This window comes from Siphateles boraxobius, unplaced genomic scaffold, assembly GCF_051911475.1.
Source record: "Siphateles boraxobius isolate OS27281-9 unplaced genomic scaffold, OSU_SipBor_1 13, whole genome shotgun sequence".
Taxonomy (NCBI): Eukaryota; Metazoa; Chordata; class Actinopteri; order Cypriniformes; family Leuciscidae; genus Siphateles; species Siphateles boraxobius.
In genome coordinates this window covers 12,247,085-12,267,604 of record NW_027508733.1, presented here as the reverse complement: position 1 = coordinate 12,267,604, position 20,520 = coordinate 12,247,085, and the positions used below count along the sequence as shown (strand labels likewise).

At 37.6% G+C, this 20,520-nt stretch overlaps 2 long non-coding RNA genes across 2 annotated transcripts; one reads left to right on the top strand and one right to left on the bottom strand.

Annotated features, from left to right (window-relative positions):
* Positions 1 to 1,560: 1,560 nt before the first annotated feature.
* LOC143735509 (uncharacterized) lies at positions 1,561 to 2,835 on the bottom strand. Its single transcript, XR_013203200.1, has 3 exons — positions 2,721 to 2,835; positions 1,879 to 1,959; positions 1,561 to 1,801 (listed from the first exon to the last, which is right to left on the bottom strand). It is a non-coding gene; the product is annotated as an uncharacterized LOC143735509 (long non-coding RNA).
* Positions 2,836 to 14,890: 12,055 nt separating this feature from the next.
* On the top strand, positions 14,891 to 16,418 carry LOC143735505 (uncharacterized). The gene is made up of 4 exons (XR_013203194.1): positions 14,891 to 14,922; positions 15,049 to 15,162; positions 15,260 to 15,591; positions 15,727 to 16,418. It is a non-coding gene; the product is annotated as an uncharacterized LOC143735505 (long non-coding RNA).
* Positions 16,419 to 20,520: the final 4,102 nt, after the last annotated feature.

Below are 20,520 nucleotides of genomic sequence, written 5' to 3'. Positions count from 1 at the left end.
AAGAGGTTGGGGTGTGTACAAGGGACGGAGGCGCGTCCCTCTCGTTTACGTCATCAGCGTGCGGGTGATGGATCACAGGTATGTATTATTGATAGCTTTCTCATTATTATTATTATTAGACTCATATATTATTAATAACAGATACTTCAGACCGGCCAGAGGGTGGTATTTAGCGGGGTTTTGAAGTAAAATTATTTTTATGTGTGGAGAGCTTTCACTGAACATCATAATCTCATTTTTTGATGGAGATGGGACTGTAGAGGCTTTTTAAATCTTTAAATGTAATCTGCAAAAAAAGGCACAATATAGTATGGGTGGTGGAAATAGCATTCAGACATACGTTACTGCATCCGCCATGTTCTGTTGTCATGTGACCCGTATGTTCTTTGACCTGAGACGTTAAGAGTAACTGCAACCTTTACCTAGGCGTTAGCACAAATAAGGCTGTCACAATTAACAGACATTATATTGTACATGATTTATTTATGAACAGCTTGTGGGTGAAATAGGTAAAATACTGTTGCACCCGAAAGCTAGAGGTCGCTCTCGTGCGAAAACTCAAAACAAGCGCAGTAGAGGAAGACAATCACACACCTAACTAGTTATAGGAAATGCATATGGACATCATTTTATCAATATTCTTAAAACCTTCTCAGGTATTTTCATGATAATAAAGTATATTAATAATAATGATGATGATGTTCGACTGGTGTTGCTTTTTCAAATGCACGTTATAAGTGACTCAAACTCGAACTGCTTTTACATAGAGCAGCATTTCCTACTGATCAGAATCGTGAAAACACAGCAATCGTGCACAAAACACACACAGATGCATGCACAGAACTCAACACGCACACACCAGCCAAACTCCTAAGGGTGTTTTAAATTTTGGCTGACATGTATATCAATTTGTAAATCATTTTTAATACATTTAATCAAATAAATTCTTATCTTTAGGTCCATGGACCTAATGATGCCACAAGTCACCAGTTGGGAAGGATGATCATGAAAAGACTGCTATCCAAACTGCAGGATACAATGAGTCGCCTACCCCTAGATTTAGATTATTTGCAGTTTTTATGCGGTCATGAGCTTCTCTTCATTTAATCAGTCTATGATCAAATTTCAGTCCCAGAGGAACTCCTTGGCGAACTGTCAACCTTGAAAAACACAGTGGATAGGCATATTGACAATAACAATGAACCTATTACTGCCCTTGAAGTGGAATTTGGAGTTAAGGGGCCCCCAAAGTTTATCATCTCCAGAGAACATCTTCAGTACCTAGTTAATATGCAGCTATCTGTTACATGTATTGCCGAGCTTCTTGGTGTGTCAACAAGGACAATCAAATGTCGCCTCACTGAGTATGGCATTTCTCTAAAGGACACCTACAGTAAAATCACAGATGAAGAACTTGACATAACACACAGGAAGGGTAACAAAGAATGTTATTTACTACATTGTACAATTATAAGCACATTAAAACATACCAAATCTCATAATGACACATGTGGTAACTGTTTATTTTTTTTCTAAACTTTAAATTGTTACGATGAATATAAAAACCTAATAAGGCGATTGTGAACCTGACTTGCCTGAAAGAAATTCCTTACGAATGGCACCTGTGTCAACACCTGCTTCCCCCAAAAACGTTACACGCAAAGTATTGCCCGGGGTTCCTCTCTTTTGTCTTTGCCACTGCACCATAGCTCTTTGATAGAAGTCATTTCGAGAAACACAGATCTTGAAATCCTTGCTGTCATCTACCCTACTTGCCAACAAACGCAATACATCATCTGGACTATAAAAACAGGAAAAAGGGATTAGTAAAGAATTCTGATGTCTCAGGGTTGTTAAAATGTAATAAATAGACTGTACCATTTCATGTCTGGGCCTTGGTTTTGCTGTACTGATGTGCCACACAGAGGACTGCTCTCATAATCCTGTGTCTGTAATATACTGAGTACATACCCAATGGTTAGATTGACGACTTATAACATTTACAACATGTTATAACACTTATAATACTCAAAACATGTTTTTAATACATAACCTTATTAAATGTCTGAAAAAGAAATAACTTTTCATATCATTAAAAATTACCTATCTCCACAAACACTTGCATGCATGGGCAACTCTGTCTGTGAAAATGTCTCTAAACAAATGGGACACTGTCCTTCATCCTATAAATGGCAAAAGGACAACTGATTAAGTATTATACAATAAAATCCCAATTAAAACACAATTGGTTATTTCCAAACTCCAATCAAGTAATTTGTTTAATAGGTAACTTAAAATACTTTGGTCACCAAGTATTTTGCAAGATCTAAACAAGCACTCGCTGTTTCAGTTTTTTTTAACTTTACAAAAAACATTCTGATTCAGTTCTAAATGTTTAGTAAATTGTATTGACTTCTAACATTTGTGTATTGTTTTAAAACTATAAAAATAGGGCATTCTTCTCAACCAGTGTTATTTACCTCTTGCAAAATGGTCTTTATGTACCAATGAGAGACAGTATAATTACAATCAATTAATCAAAAGTGCTTGACAATGAGGCACTACAAAGAAAATACCATTACCGTTAGTAATAAAATCTTAACATTAACTAATTAATTTTACTAACTGCACTGGTCCTTATGCACTTATATTAAAATTAAAAGCAAATGTATTCCCAAATATTTTGAATATTAAAAACACAGCATTTTCATTTAGCTCACCTCAAAACTTGTGGTGGGTGTAGGAGACCAAGTTTGTATTGAAGTGGTGGGTGTAGGTGTAGAAGCTGGGGCTGTAGGGGTAACTGCTCTGGTAATCTCACCAACTACTTTTACATCTTCATCATCATCATCATCATCTTCAGTAGTCTGAAATGACAAAACGAGATATATATATATTCTGCCTAAAAGAAAACTTAACTGAAAAATGTTATAATAAATTCTACAAAAAATGTCATTGTGTAAACAACATACCTCATCATTAGCTGACTGTGTGCAGCCACCACAAGATTTAACATGCAAGTACAAAACTGGTAGTGGCATTTTGGTTTTACAAGTACGACAACTCTTCTGCTGAGAATTGCAGTGCATCAAGACACAACTCATCTTGAAGGGGGACCATATACAGTATTGTTCTTCAAGTGGTGGTAGCCATTTTGAGAAGGCTTCCTGTATAACCCTCGGAGTCTGGTGGGACAACAGTAAGCTTTCTTCTTCCATTCCCACCTGACAATTTAAAAACACATTAACAAATCCAGCAATAAAGGGTCTTTACTATATAATTGGGCTTTATACTGTAGCTAAAAACTATGTCAAAAAACAGTGCTTCCCATATTCTATTAACACTTCCCTGTGTACTATTATTAAAAAAGGATGTAGCCTGGGATTTAAGGTTAGAATGCCAGGGGAAATGCTCAATTAATAACTACCTATGGAAATTACTTGCACTGCAGTATACTCTACTCAGATATTCATGTTTGTGTCTGTTCTGGTTGACAGTACATACCTGGTGCCTTATAAAGTAACCACCCTCCAGTAAGTGACTTCATCTTTGGAAATTCAGCTTCAAGGAGCTTGCATAACTGAAATAAACATGAAACAGAACAAGGGTTCTCAAACAACCATACAAAGTAAAAACTAAATCTTTATCACATGGAAAATTTTACGTGCATTTGTTTGTCATTTTTATACATACTAATTCACATTCACATTACTATGTTTAAGCAAATTATGTTCATTCAACTCTGCATGTTTTGAAAGTGGAATATTACTTTGAAGCAGTTAATTATATATTATTCGCAGGGTGATATAGAAATAATCCTGCTCTAAAATCAGATGGCACAAACTAACAAATTAGATTGTACTATAAAATGAACTTACATCCGAATGGTTCACATTTTCCTAGTCCGGCCTGGAGTAGTTCAAGCTCTTCAGAAGGTGTGGGTGAGGTGTCAGTGTTGCTGCTCATTAAATATATGGAAACAGCAAATGGTTTCCAAGGTGTGGCTTTTACATGTATTTGTGGATTTGGAGTTTTCTTCTTTGCTTTTTTAAACATCCCAGGAAAAGATCTACAAATAATAAAACAATGTTAATTATAATAGTAAGCATTCAAAAGACAATTGTTAAGATGATTAGATGTGAATGCGACAGCCTGGCCATATCCTGCTCTATTCGAGGCTGAGAAATAGCAGGAGGCTGCTGTCGTTGTTGTGGCTGCTGCACTGACCCTGAGCTGACTGAATCTGACCAAGGCTTTGGGTCAGAAGACCTATTAAATTCTGTGCAGCTGTACAGACATCTGAATATTCTCTCTGTTAAATATGTCATGACAACATCATATAGGATTATCTGGATCAGGGGTTTTAAACTCAGTTCCTGGAGGGCCACAGCTCTGCACAGTTTAGCTCAAACCCTAATCAAACACATCTGATTCAGCTAATCAAGATCTTCAGGATTACTAGAAACCTCCAAACAGGTGTGGGCTGGAGCTGGTTTGAGCTAAACTGTGCAGAGCTGTGGCCGTCCAGGAATTGAGTTTCACACAACTGATCTAGAATAAGTGCAGTAACAATGTATCATATAAACAACATCACAGCTTTTAAACATAGTCTATAGGGATGTGACCTACTGTATATAAATCAACTTGTTCGGAATCAGAAAGAGGTTTATTTCAAATTATGTTTGCACATACAAGGCATTTGTTTTGTATTATTTGTTTTCAATTTACAGTATATTTTGAGAGACACCTTTGGCATCGTTTATAGTCCATAATACAACTAGGGCGTGGATAATAATAATTATTATTTATTAATTATAAAACAACGTGAAAGGTGTGCATATTGAGAGAAATGTACAGCCGCCGACGATTAGCTAATCGTCACATTAACCGCAAGAATTGATCTCTAACTTACTTAAATATAGTTATCGGTCTATCTAGCGAACTTGAAGAAAGCTATCAATAATACATACCTAATATGGATAATACATAATCCATCACCCGTATGTCTCTGCTCCGCCATTTCGATCGATCCACTCGGTCTGGGGCTCGCGCTGATGACGTAAACGAGAGGGACGTGCCTTCGTCCCTTGTACACACCCCAACCTCTTGACCCCGCCCCCGAACCTCTCAACCCCGCCCCCATGTCAAATCAGGGACACAAAGCGAGGCGCAAAGAAAAAGGAAGCGCAAAGGAAAGCGTGCGCCGCAGAGGCACGGATGACTGTGTAGGATTGAAAATAATCCAAGAAATTTGAAATGAACATTTGCTTTGAAAGACATTTGTTTTACTGTTTTCCACCCCCTCGTTCGCCAATGACCATTTAGAGTTGAGGGCCTGATAGTGATCAAGGCCTGTAGGCCAAGATGTGGGGGTCTATGACTTATCACACCTTTAGTACAATGGGGGAGTTGTAATTATCTGATTGGTCAGTTTGAATTTCTCACATTTGGTTTATAGTCACATGGTCAGGGAAAGGATAAAAGAAGATTGGAACTGTTGCTCTGTCTCTTTTAATGCTCTGCCCTTTTATGCTCTGGGGCTCTTTCTTGAGGCTCTCTCTCTCCCTTTCTTTACCCCCTCTTTTCTCTCTCTCTCTCTCTCTCTCTCTCTCTCTCTCTCTCTCTCTCTCTCTCTCTCTCTCTCTCTCTCTCTCTCTCTCTCTCTCTCTCTCTCTCTCTCTCTCTCTCTCAGGTAACATTTTACATAAATGCTGGGTACAATTAATGATATAAGTATTATCATCTCATACATCTATTTTGTAACTATTTTAAGTGTAACCATATTTTGTCATTAAACCTTTTCAATTACAAATAATGTGCTAATTAGTTTTGATTTGGTATTGACTTTGAAGTGCTACCTATTGCAATACAATTACAATATTGTCACTCTATATAGCAACGCTCTCCCACATATTAAGCTATTGTAACTGCGCTTATTTCCGTCGTTGGTATAAGTGGCAGTGGGTGGAATAGACAAATAATGTACAGTTTTCTACCATCTTGCTGACAACGTTTCTTTAGTCATTCGGCAGTCTTGCAAACTGAACCCCTGCAGGAAATCCACCCTTACAACTGAAACGTGGATTTAAAGGAGCGGCTGTTCTTCCTGTTATATATTTTTTAAAATATATACATATTGTTCTCTCTTCATTAATTTGCATTTCCTGTTCCGGTTGGAAGGGTACGCTGGCGCGTTTTGGCTGCCGCTCCTTTCATCCGTTTGTTTGTTTTTATTGTTTTTATTATTATTATTGATGAGCATTCATTAAGAGTTTTGGAGTCTGCGAAGAATGCCTATTTTATCGTGAGGAGGAATTACGCTTCACCCGTTGGATTACTGCTTCTACGATGTGGAATTACGTTTCACTCATTGGATTACTGCTTTTATCACTGACTGTTCTTCGCTGGAATCGCCTCTTCTGCTGTCCCTCCCAGGATTTGCACCACTGTGAAGTCCCGGCTGGTGTGGACTTCTCCAACATGGCCCTAAGGTACACTGTTCGCCAACTGTCGAACCTCAAGGGTAACTTTTATCTGGCGAATGACACATACACTATCTGCAGTCATGCTGGAATACTACGACCGACGCGTTATATTCATCGCTCGTCAAGACGCAGCTTTTCCTTCTCATCTGTTGCATCCTCCGTTGCTTGTCCTGCATTTCTGCGCAAATCCCAAACGCTGTTGGGCAGGCCTATGGGGGTTAATTCCAACAACTTGTCGTTTCCCAAGCGCGAGGTTGCTTCTCTGGTTTTAACTGCTCCCCGTCTGGTAAACTCGGCGCTTTTCAATACACGATCTGTCAATAACAAGGCTATGATACTATCTGACATTATTACAGAACGTAAACTGGATCTTGTGTGTCTAACGGAAACCTGGCACAAAGAGTCTGATGGTGTTCTCTTTAATGAACTTACTCCTGCTGGATATGGCTTATTTGATCTCCCGCGTTCCTCCGGAAGAGGTGGGGGTATTATTGTGCTATATAATAACCATCTCAGCTTGAGTCCTGTGGTTGTTCCACAGTTTAACTCATTCGAATGTCTTGTTTTGAGTGTACCTGCGCACATTTCCACTGCTATAGCTACATTCTACAGGCCTCCCAAGAAAAATAAAGACTTTCTATCTGAATTTGCAGATATGTTGTCCTTGCTATGCCTCAAATTTGAGAGAACTTTAATTTTGGGGGACTTTAACATCCATATGGACAAAAAAGATTCCATAACAACAAAAGAGTTTTTATCTTTATTGGAGTGCTTCAATTTGAACCAGCTCGTGGACTGTCCTACACATAATAAAGGCCATACTCTTGATTTGGTGATTTTAAACGGCTCATTTGTGTCACAGTTGTACACCTCAGACTTGGGGCTGTCTGATCATCTGTCTATCTTTTTTAATATGGAACTGCCTGATATAAACACTACCTCTTCTCGCATTATTAACTATCGCAAATGGAGATTGATTGAACCCTCTGATTTCTCAGATTTTATTGGTTCTTCCTTGAACGCATTTTCTTCATCTGATGCTCTGGAGGACAAAGTTCTCATGTTAAATTCTGTTCTTTCGTCTGGCCTGGACTTATTTGCGCCTTTGAAATCACGTCAGGTTTCCTTTGGGCGACCCTCTCCTTGGTACAATGAAAACCTGCGTGCTATGAAGACAGCCTGTCGTACAATGGAGCGTAGGTGGCGTATGTCTGGCTTGACTGTCTTTCACCAGGCTTGGAAAGATCACTTACTTGAATATAAGACCCAAATTGTATCGGCCAGGTCTGCTTATTTTGCACAGATAATTGATAATAATCAGAACCACCCAAAACAATTGTTTTATTCTATTAACAAACTTCTTAAATGTAATAGTTATTCAACTGCTCCAGCTTCGACTCACCTCTGTAATAGGTTTCTTGATTTTTTTAGCTCAAAGATTGATAACCTCCGTAAATGTATAATTTCTACTCTTCCTTCAGCTTTTTCTCACACAATCACTCCTGAATTTTCTGGTACCCCTCTATCAAATTTTTCCATATTGGACCTTCATTCTCTTTGTAATGAGGTTTCAAAAATGAAAGCTGCCACTTCCATAGTTGATCCTGTACCAACTTGTCTGTTCCAATCATGTTTTGTTATTTTATGTCCTATTGTGCTGAATATTATAAATGATTCTCTTTGCACTGGTGTAGTGCCAGAAACATTTAAAACTGCTGCTTTGACTCCTGTACCAAAAAAAAAAGACACAAACGTTGACAATCTAAATAATTTCCGTCCCATTTCCAATCTTCCCTTTCTTGCCAAAATTTTAGAGCGAATTGTTGCTATTCAATTGCACTCCCATTTAGCTGCAAATAATCTCTATGAGCCCCTTCAATCAGGATTCCGTAAACTACACAGCACTGAGACAGCATTAGTTAAGGTTACTAATGACTTGTTAATCGCTTCTGATTCCGGCAGTCTCTCTATTTTTATTCTTCTTGATCTTAGTGCCGCTTTCGACACTGTTGATCATAATATTTTACTTGCTCGGTTAGAATCTGTTTTTGGTGTTTCTGATACTGCACTAAGCTGGTTTAAGTCCTATCTTTCTAATAGAAAGCAGTTTGTTGCTATGGGTGGTTTCAGGTCTGCTATTGGTGTAGTGCATTCTGGTGTCCCTCAAGGTTCTATCCTGGGCCCTATACTTTTTAACATATACGTTTATCCTCTTGGTCAACTTTTAAAATCACTTGGACTCAGTTTTCACTTTTATGCAGATGATACCCAGGTTTATATACATTCAAAACCTGATGTAAGTGTGGCTGTGTCTCATCTTTCCTTTTGTATCTCTGAGATAAAAGAATGGATGTCTAGAAATTTTTTATGCCTAAACAGTGACAAGACGGAAGTAATGCTCATTGGTTCACCTCACCAGCTACGGAAGGCTGGTTCCCCCACTTTTAGTGTAGAAGGTTCTACACTTAAATTTCAGACTAAATTAAAAAATCTGGGGGTGATATTTGATAATAATTTGACTTTTGTTCCTCAGGTTCAGAGTACTGTCAGGACATCATTTTTTCATCTCAAAAATATAGCCAGATTACGTCCCATGTTGTCACTCCCTGTGGCTGAAAAGCTAATTAACATTTTTGTATTTTCTCGTATCGATTACTGTAATGCTTTGTTGGCTGGGGTTTCAAAAGCTACCCTTAACAAACTTCAGTTGGTACAAAATTCTGCCGCTCGAATTCTGTCTGGAAACAGGTCAAGGGATCATATTACTCCGGTACTTGAATCTTTACACTGGCTCCCTGTCAGATTCCGTGTTGATTTTAAAATCTTAATGCTTACTTATAAGGCCTTGCATGGACTGACACCTCATTATCTAACTGAACTTTTAACACCCTACACACCAGCACGTGATCTCCGTTCTTTGGAAGCTGGCCTTTTAATTCTTCCGCATACCCGACTAAAATCCATGGGTGATAGGGCCTTTTCGTCGAATGCTCCAAAACTCTGGAATTCCCTGCCTATTGAGATTAGGCAAGCAGAAACTCTTAGTGTTTTTAAATCATCACTTAAAACTTATTTGTTTAGGGTAGCTTTTACATAATTGTTGAAAATTGTTGTATTATTATTATTACTCCTATATTTCATAATGTTTTTATTTTGTATTTTATTAAGTTTTTCTGTCAGTAATGCATTGTTTATTTGTTTGTTTTATTATGTTCTTGTGAAGCGCTTTGAGATACTTTTTAAAGGCGCTATATAAAATAAAGTTTATTATTATATTATCCAAACATTTCTGAGGCCTTCTCCTGATTGTCTTTTAATTCAATTTGAACTCATGTTTGGTATAGCTGAAGTCTTTCTCTTTCACATGCATTTTGGAAGGTTTATTGTTTCTGGGTGTCCACATTTGTCACATGTAGCCTACTTTTTTTTTTTTGGTTTTGGTTTGTTTCAAAAGATTTACAAGTCATTTATAAAAATGTAATGATTCCAAATTGGCATTCTAAGTATAAAAAAACACATCAAATACACACATTTCTATGTTAGACTTCAGTTTTTTATTAATATAGCTTTCTACATGCTTTTACATGAGTGAATTCTGTCAAATTTATGCGTGTCTTTGGTAAAATACAGGTTTGTGTACATCTTATTTCATCTATAAATTCATTATTGTTCTGTAGCCTATATCGTTTAATTTTATGCAAAGCAGCAAATGGGCATGATGTGAGTCACCTAAACGTGTGTGTCCTGGGGTCTTTTCGCTTAATGGAAACAACCATAGACATCATATAGAGACTAGATACCCTATGGGCTCCTTGCACATAGCAACCTGACGTCATATCCGCAACGGGTAAATACGGCCCGCTCTCTTCCTGTTTGGCAAAATATGGCGGCGGCGTAAACAGCGGAAAATGAGCCTTAAAAAAGATAGAGTTTTTTTCCAGAGGCAGTCCTCTCATTTGGATTCTCAGAATATGGTCACCCTAGGTATAAATCAATAAATAAGTAAGGTGCCTGAGTAGCCTATTGCAGTCACAGTCCCACATTTGAAATTTCCAGTAACATGTAGAGTATTATTGCTGTTGTATTTTTAATTATAGACCAACAGCAGTAATGATAATTGCACATCCTTTTATCTATTAGACTAGAGAGGTTACATTAGGTTTAATGATGTTTGTGTGTGTGTTTTCTCCCCAGAGACAATCATTGCAACCCATCGATGAGCTAGTCCTTTTCCTAATATACTTGTCCGTTGGTTTAAAGGAGCAGGACTTGGCAAACCGTTTTAACATTCACATCTCTACTGTAAGCCGCATTATCTGTTCATGGACCAACTACCTGTACACACTCTTGGGCTCGGTGGCTATCTGGATTGAGCCTGAAGACGTTAAAGCTCACCTTCCTGATGATTTCAAAGACTTCTCCGATACTCAGATAATAGTTGACTGTACAGAGCTCAAGTGCCAGACGCCATCCTCGCCTCTCCTCCAAACTGATATGTTTTCTAAGTACAAATATCACTGTACAATGAAAGGACTTATCGGGATCGCCCCTCGTGGTCCAGTGACCTTCATCTCTTCACTCTTCGAGGGGTCAATAAGTGATGAAGAACTCTTTAGGCGGTCAGGGTTGGCTGACCTTTTAACTGATGACATGGCCGTGATGGTTGATAAAGGTTTCCTGATCACTGACTGTGTGAAGTGTAAAGTGTACTGTCCACCTTTTCTCAACAAAAAAAGCCAGATGCCAGCACCCAGTGTCCTCCACAGAAAATAAGAGTGCACGTTGAGCGAGTCATCCGAAGGGTAAAGGAGAATACATTTTTTGATTCTGTTATTCCTTTGTCAATTGCTGGAAGCATTAATGAAATTTTTGCCGTTGCTTGCCTGCTTAGCAATTATCAAAATAAACATCTTGTCACAGCATGGGCCAAGTAGTGCTGATAAGTTTACATTACAGAAACCTACAACTTTTAAATGTAAGTATTAATCATTATTTATCTCTGAATAAATTCTCATACAGTGACAACAGATGTGATCTCACACAACATTATAAACAATGATTTTTATTGTAAAATGATGCCATATTGTATAAAGTCCATGAATAAATCTGACATTACTTATTCAACTGTTTTTTTGTTGTTGTTTTTTAAAGCAACAAGCTTGAAGACACATTTTATCCCAGATCACATCATTTATCAATCAGTTCCAGGCAAAATATATATACACTGTAGGTACGAGTGGGAAATGTAACGTAAATGAGCAGTCAAATTCATAGTCCTAAAATACATAATGAATCAGATTATGATTTCTTTACCTGCCAATCAGTTGTGATCGTCTCATTGAGAGATACTTTGGCATGTAAATGCTGAAGTAGAAATGATCACACTTCTGCCTGATTGTTTCTTGAACTTCTTTGTCTGAGTGCAGTCGCTGCACAAAGAAATCTTCCTCTGCCCAGACAAAAAGGTCACTCCACTGAAGTCCAGTAATTAAAAGCTGTCCTTGTATTTGCCAAAAATAGGCATGGCTTTTCTTTAGTTTAAAAGCACCATTTGACATAAGCAAGTACTTGCAGTCAATGTAACTTTTAGCATTTGGACATTTAATTTCAACCAAACCGTAAGCAGGTGTTGCATTGGGATCATAAACAAGGCCATCCGGTGAGGCCCCTAGCCATGGAGCCTGTGGGTGAACCACAAGTCCACAAGGGGAGTAATTGACATTGTTGTACTGGGCATATTCTTTTCCTGCCTGAAACTCCATTTCTGAACCTCTCCTCATTTCCGCAGTTTGTGCCCCTGATAATTCGCTCTGCAAGATGCTCAGCACTACTGTACCCTCTAACATGGGAAACTTCCCTAAACCTTGAGGACGTTATCCTCACTCAATTTTGTAAGTCATCTCAATAGATAGCTGCAAACTTTGTATATGCAAATGTTCTTCCTCTGTGCATACCCACACACATTCTGTTGGTGACAGCTGATGAGTAATAAGGGGAAGACATGGAGGACCCGGGGCATTCTTATGTAGCTCTGTGCATTGCCAGAAGTTTCGGCTGCTGATAGGAGATCATACTACCCCTCTGTACCAGTCCAAATTCAGAATCCACAGGGGGCTTGTCAATGCTCATCCAAATTTTGTCACCAGGGGCATATCCAGTGGATCTAGGCAGCTGTACACCTCGGACACACGAAGTACCGACAGGTCAGGAAGAGGGCCAGTCATTCCTCTGTAGAGGGTGCTCCTTTTAATTAAAAATATCATAAAGAGGTACTTAGTTTGACATAACAATGGGGGAAACAACTCATGAAAATAATTGTTAAGTTAATATTTATTTACCGTAATCCTCCTTTACCCATCCGACCCAGCACAGGCCACCTACATCTTCCCAACTGGACCTGGTTGTTCACCCTGTGAAATTGTGATAAAATACATGTTAAAATACACTCATAATTTTGAGAATTTATTAAACAGAGGTTCTATTTTGCAGCTACTGGTACATACTATTGCATGACATACATCTATGCAAACTATCCCATATGAACCATGCTTTGCTATGAAACTTACTGCTGTTCGGGGTTTGTGCCATTGTTGCTCAGATTCTGTACAGCTGTGTACAGAAGGAACCACTGGCACACCCAGCTGGCAGAAGTGAGCTGTCTGGAATAATAGGGCAACTGTGTGGTTGCATAGAGCTGTCCCCGCCACACATGAGCATCTGTAATTACAGGATCTGTGTCCCTGAGGACCATCTGTTGATAGATTACTCTATATGGTCATGTTGGACTTGTGAACTGTTGGCATGAATGTATCCTTCTTAAAAGGTTATATCACCGATTTCTGGCCTAAAAATAAATCATCATATTCATCAATTGCTACGTCACTCTGTTGATGTTCAAATAAAACATAGAGCTAGCTCGCTACTCCCTCCCCCTCCCTTCCGAGCTATTGAAACTCTCCTAAATGTGCATCTCGTTGGTTATTGGTTGGAACACTTTGTTTTGCTTTTGAGTGGGTGGTGAACAATAACAATGAGTGGGTTGATAACAAGTGTTTTTTTGTACAGATCTCGGAGCCTAGACTGCTAGCGGATCGTTAGGAAAGATAAGATGAATGTGATAATTTATGTTTTCTATAAATATATATATATATATATATATATATATATATATATATATATATATATATATAATATTATTTTATATATTACATAATATAATATATTTTTTTTAGAAAATCCCTTCTTTTGGGCCAGAAAAAAGGGATTTTTATACAACCTTTAACACAGAAATAGATGTCTTTAAATGGAATTATGAGAAGTGGTGTGCAGCAAGTATGGCATTATATAAAGTCATAAATAATGATATTTTGGCATCCAAAGCTGCACACTGTAAACACAATCCCATTCAAACACATCATAATAAAACACAAAGAAAGCAGTAACAGAGACTTGAACAACTTGAGTAGCTTTTGGAAAAGTTTAGCACATGCAAGTCAGCAACAGTGAACAGCTTGAACAGCTTGAGCAGTTTTTGGAAGTTGAGCACATACAAAACGATAACGAAGGTCAAAATGTAACATGACCATGTTAAGCACAACACACAACTTGAACTCGAACCTTTTGGAACTGCTGAACTCGGAACTCTGACACATAATTACAAGTGCAGCCCTACATTTACACAATGAGGTTTTTCGTGATTCTTCATGGATCTGAAGCAGAAAGCCTTTACAGCGACTTCACTTGTGGCCCTGTCTTTGTTTGACACTAATGCCAATCACATATTAACAAAATAAGAAGTTAGGAACATGAAGGCGTACAGACACAGCGCAGACATTTTCCGCCTAATACTAGAAAACAGTACAACATTATAACACGCATATTCTGTCAGACCGGGATTGTTTATTAGCCTAATGTAAGCTAGCAAACTAACGTAAGCCATAAAGTTTGAGATATGTAACGTTAGACTTACCTTCATATCCGTGGATATATGAAGAGGCATACATTTTAAAGCCCTTCTCCAATTTGCTGGTAGGTGATTTGGAGGAGGACTTACAAAGGCGATGTACGTCCGGCAACTCTTGTAAACAACTAGTGTAGAATTGCGCCATGTTTAGACCGGAAAAGACGAGGCCGCATTTCCGGTAAGGAAGTAGTTACGTGCAAGGAGCCCATTATGACAGGTAAGAAGGCAATGTTTTCCCTAAATCTTACTAACTAAAGTTAATTTGAGCAGAACATGAAGAAACATGCCCATGTTAAAGATGTAATTAGACTTCTAAAATGTTCTACCTTTATATGTGAATGAATTTGTTGCTATTTTGAGGTATGTTATTTTATCGTATATACTGCATGTGTACTCTTTGCTTTTGGAAAAGATGATGTCTTACTGTCTTACTCTACTGCAACTGTGGTGATGTCAAGTCCTGAGCACTTTCAGGTAAAGCATGTAAAGCATGCCATATATTTTGAGGACAATGGCATCCATAAGCATTGTAAAAAGCACACATGCATTTTACATGTTTGTTGTAAGTTAAAATGTTTTAAATTTCTCTTGTCTTTCTAGAAAAAAATTGTGTTCCTTGCTTTTGTTTAAATGCCCGACAACAAAAGAGGTGCCATTGGCATTTCCCTAAGTGTCGGCACATCTTGTGTCATGCCCCTGACCCACATAATCATAGTATGTGCAATGTAATTAGTTAAATTTTAAAGTCTTGTTTCATTTAGATTTCATTCATGTTATGATTAACTCACCTCATCTTTTGTCCTTTTTGCAGATCTTTCAGTTACATGCAAAATTACCAGTCTGGTGGATACCGACTCATTTAGGAGGAGGGTACACTCCTGCTGGCTTAACAGTATGTATTTACTTTCTATTACACATTTGATTTAAATGTGGTTAAAATAGTAACTGAGAAATTTAATAGTATGGCTACACGGTCTTCAATTATTCTCTTTTTAATCATGCTCATTTTTATGCTCCTCAAATTTAAATATTCAGGTGTAACAAATTGGAGAGAGAAGTCTGTGACATGTCAAGAATATTATCAGATGTACACACTGCAGCCCTGCAGACACTGCAATGATATTTACAAGAACTGCTTACCAGGTGAATGAAAATGTGATCACTGCTCGGTGCTTAATGACAATGCAATAAGACTATTCATTCATGTGGCTGCATCCATGTGTACTGTTAATAAGGTCATTGGATATTAATGTCACAATTTTCTTATGAATCCTTTAGGTCATGTTGGAAGAGGAAAATGAGGAGAAATTCAAGGCTTTTACTCAGAAAACACCCATCCAGGGTTTTGCAGTGATTGGTGTCAGCTGCTGGAGAGTGAAAATTAGTTTAATCCACCAGTTCCAATCTAAAAGCCTACTTAATCATCTAAATATTCTTTCTTTTTTCTAACTAATCTTTAACTTAACAAATTCTTTCTTTCTTTCTAACTTTGCTAATAAACTAATAGAAGAGGTCAAGTCTGAAGACCCTCATCAGTCTGTTTTCTGCTGATCAAGTTACTACAGGTTACAGGGGTCAAACACTACGTGACTTGCGTGATTGGATTCACAGAAATGTACTTTTATGTGTATTTCTTTAATGAATAAAGTGAACATTATCTGTACTACTTTCTGAGGAGGGAATGTTTCAGTATGTGTTGGTAGTCTGTGCTCAGGCCCTCTACAACTTTGGAGGAACTGTGATTCCCTTGTGCTTTTGTGTGTGTTGAATGCTCTGTTCAGGTCTTGTGATATGCAACAACAGACCTCGAGACGCATTTCTACGACCTCCGAGGTCATCACCGGACCAAGTCTTGGACTCGGATGACAATTATCTTGATTAATGTCGACTTACCCTCCTATCTATCCATAAGTGTAGAATTGTTTAGACTTTGTTTTCTTAGCCAATCAGAAGTAGCCAACATGTATGTACTGATGTCTCTGGCCTGCAACCTCCTTGATGAAACTGCAAACTATTCTTCAGTAAATTTTTACTTATTTGATTGAACCTCACAACTCTTGGTCTTCTTTCATCATATCTGGTCCTGGGTCTTTAAGCTGTTATCCCCTAACACAAGAAACATCGTAAATCTTGTTAAACCATTGGCAGACCGTTCTTGTTAATGAATCATGGGTAAATTCGCTAACCAGGAAAAAGGTGGATATATTTCATTATTTAACAAACATGTATATTCATTCATAAGTTACATTTATACATGTACAAATTTATAATTTCAAGTGTAGCTTTTTGTTTGTTGTTGTATTATGTCTATGATCTTCGTAACTTGATTTTAATCAAATAATATACAATAATTACTAATAGAAGTATTTTATGTAAATAAGTACTAAAATGATATATAATAATATTATATATAATAAATTAATATTAATAATAATAAAATAATAATTATAATGATATAATAATTTATTTGCCTGGCTAAAAGCGGCATACACCTCTGACTTCCGGTTATTAGCGGCAGCTGACGTCCGGTTTTATTGGAAGGTATACTGTCAGCTGCCAGTGGCAGCTACTTCCTGCTGCGAGCTGCCGAATTATTCGCTGAACCCCCTCTCTTTAATTCATCACGTGCAGCCATTCATCCCTTTAAAAACGAACGATAAATAGTGCTGATCATGTCTGAGATGGAGAGTTTTAAATTGTGCATCCTAGGCTACAGTTCTACTAGGCCTATGTCTAAAAAGACCAGCCATTTCTCATATTTCTATCACATCCTTTATCAAAATGGTTAATTATAAAATAAATTTTGTTGTTTGAATGCTAAAGAGATGGACCCGCGCAAACATAAACGCGACATCGGCCTCCCGTAGTGGGCCGACGATAGAGGGGCCGACCCAAAGCCGACGTAACGGAGCTGGGAAATAGAGCACTGACTGACAGGAGATCTGCCTATGCCTGGCCGATCCATCTGCGATGTTATAGCCTAGGGAAGGAGGACGATGCTTGATGTTGGGCCGACGTCGGCCAGACGTACGTGTGCTATCTGGGATATATAGGATATATATATATATATATATATACACCAATATATAATATATATATATATATATATATATATATTATACACCAATAGTATATATATATATAGGGGTGTGCGAGACCGACGGTTATAGTTGAACACCGTCATTAGAACTCCATAACCGCCAAAACCGTGTTATTAAAATATCTTGCAGCAGATAAGGTTATATAAAGTGTTCGGGAGTAACGGAATACATGTAGCGTTACATATTCAGAATACAAATTATGAGTAGCCTAACTGTAGTCTCCACAGAAAATAAAATATTCATTTTATTTCTTATTTCAAACAGAAAGCACAAAACCTTTCTTTAAAGTGAATCTTAATTGTAATCAATGTTTCATCAAAAAAATGCCTGGATTTAATAAATAAGAATTAGCCTAAATATAGCAGATGATAGATAATCACGAAACGGAGGTGCCGGCGAGTGAACTGGAGCTCGTCTCGTAAATTAACCGAAACTCAGCGTATAAGGTAGCCTACTTGCCTCACAGACATGTCTACTTTTAAACAGAATAATTCAAATCGAAAGAAAACAGAATACAGACTGCTCTCTGCTTATGTAGGCTAATCCGTAGGAAAAGTGCATTTCTCTCTGGCGCGTTCACTAGCCTACTGCGAAGATCGCAAGTCAACATCGTCACCTTCATCTTTGGCTGACACTGACAAAGAAAACATTTGTTTATTAATAAACAATTAAAATATCTCCTTGCTATATTTTACATATTCATAATCATTACTTTTGCCGGTTCTTTGTGACAGCTTTTAGGTGCTTTATTGGCAGCGCCACCCTTAGCCTAGGCTACATGTTACATGAACGTGTCACCACCGCATCACCGCATCCACCAGAATAGTCCTGTTTTTTTGTTTTGTTTTTTGTTAAGGATTTGTGTGTGATTCATTTAATGAAAAGCACATTCACTGCTAGTTGTCTTGCTGTTAATTTTAAATAAACGTAGAGCAAGTAGCTAATCAGTGTCTGCTCGTTTATTCAAACTAAGTTGTCATATAACAGACGAACGTCGCAACGCCCCTCCCCCGACGAAGGTATACAAACCGTCACATTTGACCCACGTTTACTTTAATACTTTTGTTACAAACCAGTTTGACATTATTTCTTTCTAAGTTCTGTTTCATACGTACAGTCTGAAGGGGTAATAGAGTTCAGACATGGCTTTTGATTATGAAGTGTGAGGCCCAGACACACAAAATGGCGGTGAATGCAACCCTGGGAGCACAGAGGGCAAAGGAAAGCCCTCTGGGACCACCAGTCAACATGAAAAAAACTACAAAGATGGCAAAAGAAACAGGAAGTATAACAAAAGTCAACTTACACACATACTACAGCATTTCACAGTTTGCTTGCAAAATTGTACTTTCATTTGCAAGAGATTTAGGGAATTAGGTAATGCAAAGTTTATAGAGGGGCCCAAAGTGCAAGTTTCTTTGAGGAATGCACAACTTTGCAAGCAAAAGCAAAATATAGTCTTTCCTCATTTCTAATATTTTTTCTTGTCTCATGATAAAAAAGCTGTTTATAAAAAGAATATCAAGTTTAATCAATGATTAGTTGGTGAACAAATAAAAAAACTAAATAAAAGTGAAAACGAATGAGATATTTCTCTTTATTGACTTAAAGGTGTCCAAAGAAACACGAGAAGGGGAGAATCATAAAAGCATCGATGCAGTTACAAAGCGACACGATCGTTTCACATAGGCACTTGGTGGTGAATATATCAAAAGTTGTAGAGTAACTATAGATATTCTTAACACAACAATGAATATTTCAGATATATTTAAGAACATTAACAACTTGTAAACAACTTGTAAACTGAATGTTGTAGATATAGGCATCAGTGGAGTAGGCAGAAATTTATTTTTGGCCGGGCTTGCACTTTTATAGGGTCCTCCTACTGTACTTCAGTATTTTTTTCTCTTTTTTTTTTTGCACTCGTCTTTAATAAGTATTGCCTACAGTAGGCTAAGTTTGCTTTTGGCTATAAGAAATATTCTATAGGACCCTATAAGTTTTGTAATGCCTACAAAAACGACTCGAATGGGACTACAATGAGATACTTCCCGGGTTTTATATGTAACTAACCCATACATTTACATCAACCCTCCCTCCGGAATATGCAAAAAAGGGGGCATGGCCATATTTCTACGGCTTTGTCGAAGAGGAAGAGTTCTTAGTGGAGAGCAGTTGCCAGGCCGTCGAAAGTGTGTTATTTTCACCCAGCTGTCAGGTTTTCTGTGTTCGGGCTTCCCACGGACGCTGTAGTTCGTCAACAATGGCTAAAATTTATGTTTGATTATGTTCTTGAAAATTACAATCGTAGCTCTCTGTGCTGCACATTTTATGGAAGACAGCTTCCAGAATCTCCACGAATTCAATGCCGGATTCAACAAGAAACTGTTATTAAAACATGAAGCAGTCCCAACTTTAAAACCAGAGGCAGCAGTTGTTGGGCCACAACCTGTAAGTAAGACTTAATTTTAAATGTATTGCATGTATAATTTCAGACGTAATGTTTTAGTTTTTATCAAGGACGTAAACAAACCAGCGCTGGCTTAGTAGCCACTTAGTTATTTCGTGTGTCTATGACAAACGAGTACAAACATTTTGGACCTGAATTTGTAATTATGTACTAATTTTGTAAACGTATTTTCCATGTATACTTTATGACGTAATTTTTCGATTTGATCAAGAACGTAAACCAATGCCAACGCTGTTTGTTTATAGTAGCCAGTTAGTGCGATGCTATTTTGTGTGTATAAGACAAACGTGTATAAATTTAAAAAAATTATATGGCATTTATATATTTTTACAATACCTTTTGTATTTCTTTGCAACAGATGTTTTCACGTTCTGTTGGCATTTTAACACAGTTCCCACAAGTACACCTAAAAAAACGATACACTGAGTAGGCCTAAACTACGTTTTGTGAATAGATAAACGGTTGTTCATTATATCGATAAAACAATAACTTTAAAAAACG